Source organism: Empidonax traillii, unplaced genomic scaffold (assembly GCF_003031625.1).
Source record: "Empidonax traillii isolate 1590-97213 ecotype Southwest subspecies unplaced genomic scaffold, ASM303162v1 scaffold145:size929809, whole genome shotgun sequence".
NCBI classification, from domain to species: domain Eukaryota; kingdom Metazoa; phylum Chordata; class Aves; order Passeriformes; family Tyrannidae; genus Empidonax; species Empidonax traillii.
Genome location: NW_020955338.1, coordinates 723446 through 730541, shown reverse-complemented (window position 1 = coordinate 730541; position 7096 = coordinate 723446). Strand labels below are relative to the sequence as shown.

At 40.1% G+C, this 7096-nt stretch overlaps 1 protein-coding gene across 2 annotated transcripts in view; it reads right to left on the bottom strand.

The window, feature by feature from the left end:
- The window catches only part of TFPI (tissue factor pathway inhibitor), a 32523-nt gene extending 26684 nt beyond the window's left edge, over positions 1 to 5839 (bottom strand). The window contains exon 1 of one of the 2 annotated variants that reach the window (XM_027884441.1): positions 5676 to 5839. The gene's annotated coding sequence lies outside the window, so the exon portion shown is untranslated. The remainder of the gene's footprint in view (positions 1 to 5675) is intronic. The other variant, XM_027884440.1, reaches the window with a different exon arrangement.
- Positions 5840 to 7096: the final 1257 nt, after the last annotated feature.

The following is a 7096-nucleotide window of genomic DNA, read 5'->3' as shown; positions in this document are numbered from 1 at the left end:
CCCACAAAGTATATAATTGAATAGAGGAATTAATAGCATGAGACAGGATATGCATACTCAAAGGTCAAATTTAGCACAGCCTAAAACTAAGGATTGAAAAGTCTAATTAAACAGGATTATAACACCTCTGATATAAGAGCAGACTTTTCTCAGTCCACTGTACTTCAGAGACATTATGTTTGACCTATGATATCTTGTACTATCTACTAGGACTTGTGTGACAGATTTAATTAGACCTATCTGTAGCGTTGTCTCCCAGCTGACAGAGTCACTCTGTTCCCTTGAAAAGGATTTTATTCCATGTGCTGCTCTGCAGCTGCTTGCAAATGTCCTGTTTTTCATTTCCTCTGCAGCAAATATGAAGAATGAATCGAGCATGAATTCCATCACCTCTGCCCTGCTGTAAAGGGAGCAAGGAATGATGGCATCTGCCCCAGCTTTGCAAGTCCCAGAGTCAGGGCGGGGCTGTCAATTAAACTGATTCCCACTGGAGTCACCAGAGCCTTGCACTGTCACAGCAACTCAATAAAAGTGGTGGCAGTGCACTGGGAATCATCAGCATGCAAACACTACTGATTGAAAGCAAAAGCTATCAAAATTCCACCCCTCCTCAAACTTATCCCCCTCCTGTGCCCTTGAGTAGGAGCTCTAATAGTCTGTATCAGTCCTGACACCAGAGACTCCTTCTGATTCATCCAAGAACTTCAAATTTGCTTCTTGCTACCCACCTTTCATCATGTAATATGAATGCTTTGCTGCTGCTGCGTTATTCCAGCCTCTTAAAGTAAAGAGAAAATTTGGAAAAACAAATTTCTTTTTGGGATTTTAAGCTGAAAAGTTGCTTGACCTGATGTCACTGTTTCAGATTTCAACTCCCACTTTGGTCCTGCTTTTAATTAAGTTGCAAGTGCTGCTTTTCAACCACACCCGATAAATGAGTTGAAAAGGAAACCTTATGTTTTGAAATGAAAATGAAAATAAATAAATTAATAAACCTACCAGAAGAGCTTCCTTCTTTTTTTTCACATGCTTGTAAACTTCTCTTACCTTTTCACTTTTCTCTGTCATCTCCTTTCACTCATGTTTTTAGACTGTTTTCCATTTTCCCAGCTTAGCTCCAGAACCTATTTAATCCCTTCTCCTAGTCAGCTCACACCTGGCACCAGGTCCTTTTCCCATCCTGTCACCACTTCACTTCTCTTGTGACACAGGTCCAGACCTTAATTCCCAATCCCACTGAGTTCTCACTCTTACCTGGCTCAGTCAGGCCTCCCATCCACGATATCCATCATCCAAAACCTGGGACGTGGATATATTCCGGGAGGCAGAGCTACAATGAGATTATATCTTGGCAACAGAAGCCTGTGAGTAATTTTCCTCACTCCCTGATCATGCAGTGCAGAGCACCTGATGCAACAGCCCCAGGGAATTATAAACGTCAAAATTAAGACTGATTTATTAAACAGCTTCACTTTTCACAGGGACATTGGATTTGTCCAAGTCAGTTCATACAACCAGCCCATTTTCATTGTGATATATACCTTTCAAAAGGGAAGAGAAGTATTTTGCTCCTACCAAAATATTTTTGCTCGTGTACTAAAGCAAATTAGTGGTTTACATAATTTCTTAAATCTTGAAAAACAAAACAACAGAACCATCACACTCAAACCTGTACCTGTTTGTGGCAAAAACACTGGTCATCTAATCCTGTTTTCAAACAGGGAATGCCTTCAGCATCTTAATAGCCACTCCCAGAGCATAAAATCCTCTCACAAAACAAACAAGTAGCAATATTAGTTACATATTAGGTTTATAAATTCTCTAGCCTGTTTTTTTTTGTGTTTTGGGGTTTTTTGTGTTTGTTTGTTTTGTTTTTTTTTCCTGGCAGTTTGGACTGGAAGTGTAGAGTGTATGTGCTCAAATCTCAGCTGTGCTCATTGATAAATAGACATGTATTTAGAGGCCCCTTATCTTACCATGACCTGCTTTTCTAATGGAGAGAGTAATTTCAGTGTTATAAGTTTGTTAACCCGGTTGAGTGTCATTTCCCATTGTACACACAATAGAAATGCTATTCCCTTACACTGATGTGAAGCTGTCAGATACTGAAAATATAACAGGCAGGCACAGGAAGAAGCTACAGGCCACAGTAATGCCTTTTAACCTTTTGTAATCTCAGCATCACAGAGCTCATGTTTTGCACACATACCAAAGTGCAAACTATGAGTTTCCTTGCTCTGTCGAGCAAGCTTAGCTCATTTGGTCCATCTTTCCAGCTGGAGACACCACAGATATTTTTACTGCAATGGATGAGCTTTGGATCATCCTGCAGGTTAGAAATACTGAAAATGCTTTCCATGGCAACACCCCCCAAGTCCAGACTGCCCCAGATGTCACTCTGCAGGCACTTAAACCCAACATAAAATAACACTACCAGAGAAAAGAAGTATTCCCTTCGCCTCTCACCACAGTACAGGTCAGGTGGTTTATTTTGGTGGCAGTGCCGGCGTCTGTGGACTTCCAGCATCCATCCAGTGACTCTCACAGCACAGAAAATTTCAGCCTCATCTTCCCACACCAACTTTTCTCTGACTGATGAAAGCAGAAATCATTGTCCGACACTTCATTATGTCAGAGACTCTACCAATATAAAGGAGAAGGATTGCTTCTCAAAGTAGAAGATGTTTACAGAATACGCCAATACACTTCAGCAGACTTTTCCTGGAGCTCATAAAAACCGTACCAACTAAGTATTTCCTTTATATGATATTTGTATTTCTAACTGACTTGCTGCAGTTGGCCTTTTCAATGTAGTTATTTTACAACTGGTTCATTTGGAATGTTCTGTTTTCTGAAGGAAAGTTTTACTTTCTTGTGTTCTATTCACAGCCTGGGGCAACACGCCCAAGTGCCTAATTATAATTTTTCACTAAACAGTAAATCTAATTACCCAGTTAATTTCAGAGGTATTCTCAGCTATGAAAGGCACACATCAGCAAAGAGGGTAACAGTGCTAAAGAAGGGCTGTGAACAGATGTATTAACAGCAACAGCAAATAACTGAGAAATCGAACGGAGGAGTTGGGAGAGAAAATTTAAAAGATTGAAACCAAGTCTATTTTGCTGTTAAACAGCTATGAGAGGAAAGGAATTATACAACTCCCCATATGGTTTTGCTTCACGCTGTCCCCAGGGGAACTCTGTCCCTATTGTAAAGCTAAACTGGTTTCATAAGAGAAATAAACAGAAGGAGGTATTTTATCCCTGTTTTTTAAGTCAGTTCTCCCTAGTTTCAGTGTAAAGAAAAGCTTTAGATATGAAGACCCCATCAGCCTCTCCTAGTTCTTCGAGAGAAAACAAAATTGTTCAGAATGTAGCCCAAACAAAGGACAGTAGTAAGTACTAGAATTTGACAGATTTTTAACACTTTACTCCAGAATTGTGAGACATGAGTCATGCAGTTCTCTAGTTTTACTGATTTTTTTTTTTTAATTTAATTTTTTTTTTCTTCCTATACATATGCTCTGAGTCCCTCTGGCAGATGTTCTCAGAAAGTACTGAATGCTCACCAGCAAAATCATGGCAGTCACAAAGCACTTCCAGCAGTTACCGCTTCATTTTAAAATGCAAAAGAAAGTCATTGCCAGAATCACCCTTTTAAAGTAAATCTAAATGTTACAGCATCTTCCCAGAATGTGAGAAATGGTGTTAGTATCTCCTTTTTTTTTTTTTCCAGTGGTGATTTAATATTCATGTTTCCAGAAACAATCTTAATCCCACTGATATATCAGTGAGAGCAATTCATGTTTTCTGCCCTGAAAGTAATCCAAGAGCCACAGAATCAGAATAGCATAAAAGATATTAGTTTTCCTGAAGTGGGGAACACCTGGGTACTTCTGTCTGTTGCTGTTCATGCACTTGGATTTATGATTTTTTGTAATTAAGCTTTCAAAATTACTCTGCAGTGAGATCAAGGATAAACTCAATGCCATTAATTGTCTTCTCTGTCCTGAGTCAAGGACACAAAACTCTAATTTACAGTTATTCTGCATTAGAATATTGACTAGATGAGTAATAGTTGAGTGTTCATGAGCAATACTGGTAAACGTGGGCACTGCACTGAAAAGCTAAATGCACTTTAAAGGTCGTGTAACTGCACCAGACAAATGCGTTAAAACTCAAAATTACAAACTAGAAATCCACAATGTAAGGATGAACCATAAAGATTAATGCAAGTCAATTTAAAGCACACTTGGAGACACTCCAGCATAAAAGCTATAAAATTTTCAAATAAATGGATTTATCAAGCAGTTTTTCACATGGTTGTTTTTCAATTAACCCTTTCAAGTGGGACATTATCTGACAGGAAAAAAGGTCAGAGCAGGACATGTTTTAATCATCTTGACCTCCTCAGCTCAGTTCTGTGTACATTAAACACAAAGTAAACTTGATTATAACTCTGAAATTCAGCTTAAAGAATATTGCAGGGAAATTTACTGTGGATTTAGATACTCACTGCCTTCACTGACAGTCATAAACCCTCTCCTAGTAGAATTAAATGATGAGCAGAAGGTTACAAAGAGAAAAGGCTGACAGTTTTTCCCAAGTAGGTGCCTGGCAATTCCTCCAGCACGCCTTTGCTCTCCCTATCTGTACTGACAGCTGCACTTCCTGCCTTTGCCTCTATCCATAAGACATTCAGGAAGGAAGGTTTGTATCTTTACATGTTTCCCATGAAAGGACTTTGGTGACTAATGCCTGCAGTCCTGAGTCACAATGACTGTTCCCATACACACTCCCCCCCAATCCAAACTGTTATTGTTCTCCCTATTCCTCTTTTCCCATTGTCACAGGCCTTTTCCTCATTTGAATAGTATTTATAGTTTCTAAATTATTAGCAAAATCTAGAAATAGGTTTTTGTATAACTACAGGCAAGTTATCACTGTTTTGCTTTCCACAGTTCCTAGAAATGAAGTGTATGTCACTTCTACCAAGCAAAATATTACAGAAGTCATGAACAATGTTCTGTTTTTTGGGGGAGTGGTGTGTTTGTTACACTGACACTACTATAAGACTCATTTACTACCCTCATTGTTTAAGGGCTTTTAGTTTCTTGAGAATTCCAATATACATTGGGAATGAAATTGGCTTATGTGTCATCAGCTTAATTTGATTCTCCTAAAATGTCATTGTACTTCTCCTAAAATATTAATTGCTTCAGATGTTACATGCCCTACAAGGATTTGAAACAGCCTGCCAGACCACTGTGCTGAATCAAGCCTCCCTTAGAACTACTGCAGTGGAGAAATTGCTTTAAAAAACAAGAGCTTTTCTTCAAACTCGAGCTACTGATCAGAGCTAACTTATTCACCATCAGGAGAGTTTTCTTTCAAAGATCCCTCTCGGAGCTCTGAGATTCTGGCGACCAATTAGTTGTGTTATTAATCATAGAAGTTGTTCATTGTCCCACTGTTACAAGTTTACAGAGGGGGAAAAAAAGTCTTTCTTTTTGCAGCACTCATTGCTGGACTTTGAATCTAAACATCTGACTCCTGCATCTACCATATTCTAAAGAAAACACACCACCAGTAGGTACTGCTTTCTGGCAGCTAAAGAAAGAAAGAAAAAAAAAAGGATTACTCATTTAAAACCGAAGTCTCTTCCAAAGTACTCACCCAACTCCTAGTAACAGTCCTTGAAGAAAGAAGGAGCTCCTGAATCAGAGCTGAGTATGATCCTCCCCTACTAATTCACGTTGAAGGGGTGTGGTGTAAAGCTACAAAGGCAGGATTTGCAACCTGATCGTCCCAGAGCGGGCTCCTGCCCGGGAACCGCTCTGCTTGTGGCTGTTCTCGCTTTTCGCGGAGCACACGAGCTTGCTCCGGGTGAGAGTCAGAGATCTGCTGCAGCGGCACCAACGCTTCCTGTTTAAAGTTTTCTCATCTGCCTGCAGCTCAGAGTGACTGTTTCCTAAACGGCACAGGGGCTACAGAGGGCTGCACCTTTAAAGAATGAGAGCTGTGAACGATAATCTATGCGTTTGTGCCTTTCAGGCTTTGATAGGGCTCGTGAGGATGCCGAGCTCATTGTCCGTTTAAGAGAGATGCAGAGTGATGCACTGTTGGTTTTTGTCTGTTTTTAAATGAAGCCTTGCTGTTTACTCTGCATCCGGGCTGCGTTCATCACAGCGGCTGGAGCTTGTATGCAAAGGCTGCTCTGCCTCCAGCTAGAACATACCATCTATTTACAAATCACACTACTATGCGCTAAACTTAAATTTTAGTGTCAGTAAGAGCACCACGGCTGAAGATTGGAATGGGCACTCTAGACACCCTCTCTGAGACCTCATCGTGGATGTAGAGGCAGATGCCCAGACTTTTAGTCTTCAAAACACAGGATGAGAATTTCAAAGGTAATGAGTTAAACAGTAACAGATAACGGCAAAATAACAGCTGAAGAACAATAACTCACACAGTCAGTAGCTGCAGCTCACTGCAATTTTAGGCAAAGACTAGCAGGTGGTTAAATCACTTTCACTGAATATTTATATTCATTTGTTCATCGCCATCCTGAAACAGAGTGGAAGTTTCTGGTGTTCAGTTAATGGGTTAACTACCTCTGACACAAACAGAAATGCTCCTGTCAACTCCTTAGATCTCCTTTCTTGCTCTGACTGTAAAAATGTCTCTAATACTTTTCAGGGCAAAGCCAGCAGTCAGCTGAGTCTACTGACTATTAACTGGGTCAATAATCAGATGGATTAACTGTCCTAAAATGGACTAGAAGAACTCACAAAGTAAAGAGGCAGTTCAAATACTGGGGGTAGGGTTCTACTATACAGTTACTAATTAGCAACCCAGATAAAGCAAGAGGCAACCCAGCTCAGGAGGTAAGTGAGATGGAAATGGTCAGGCTGTCATTTGTGTGACACCAAGACCCTGAAAAACATTGTGGGCCCACATGTTAAGAATTAGTGTCTCTCCGAGGGTCACGAGGCAGACAGTCTGAAACAGATGCAGGGAAATTGCACCATGGTTTAAAGAAAGCTGTCTATGCATTTACAGTAGACACCAAAACCACTAGATTTCAAAAAAAA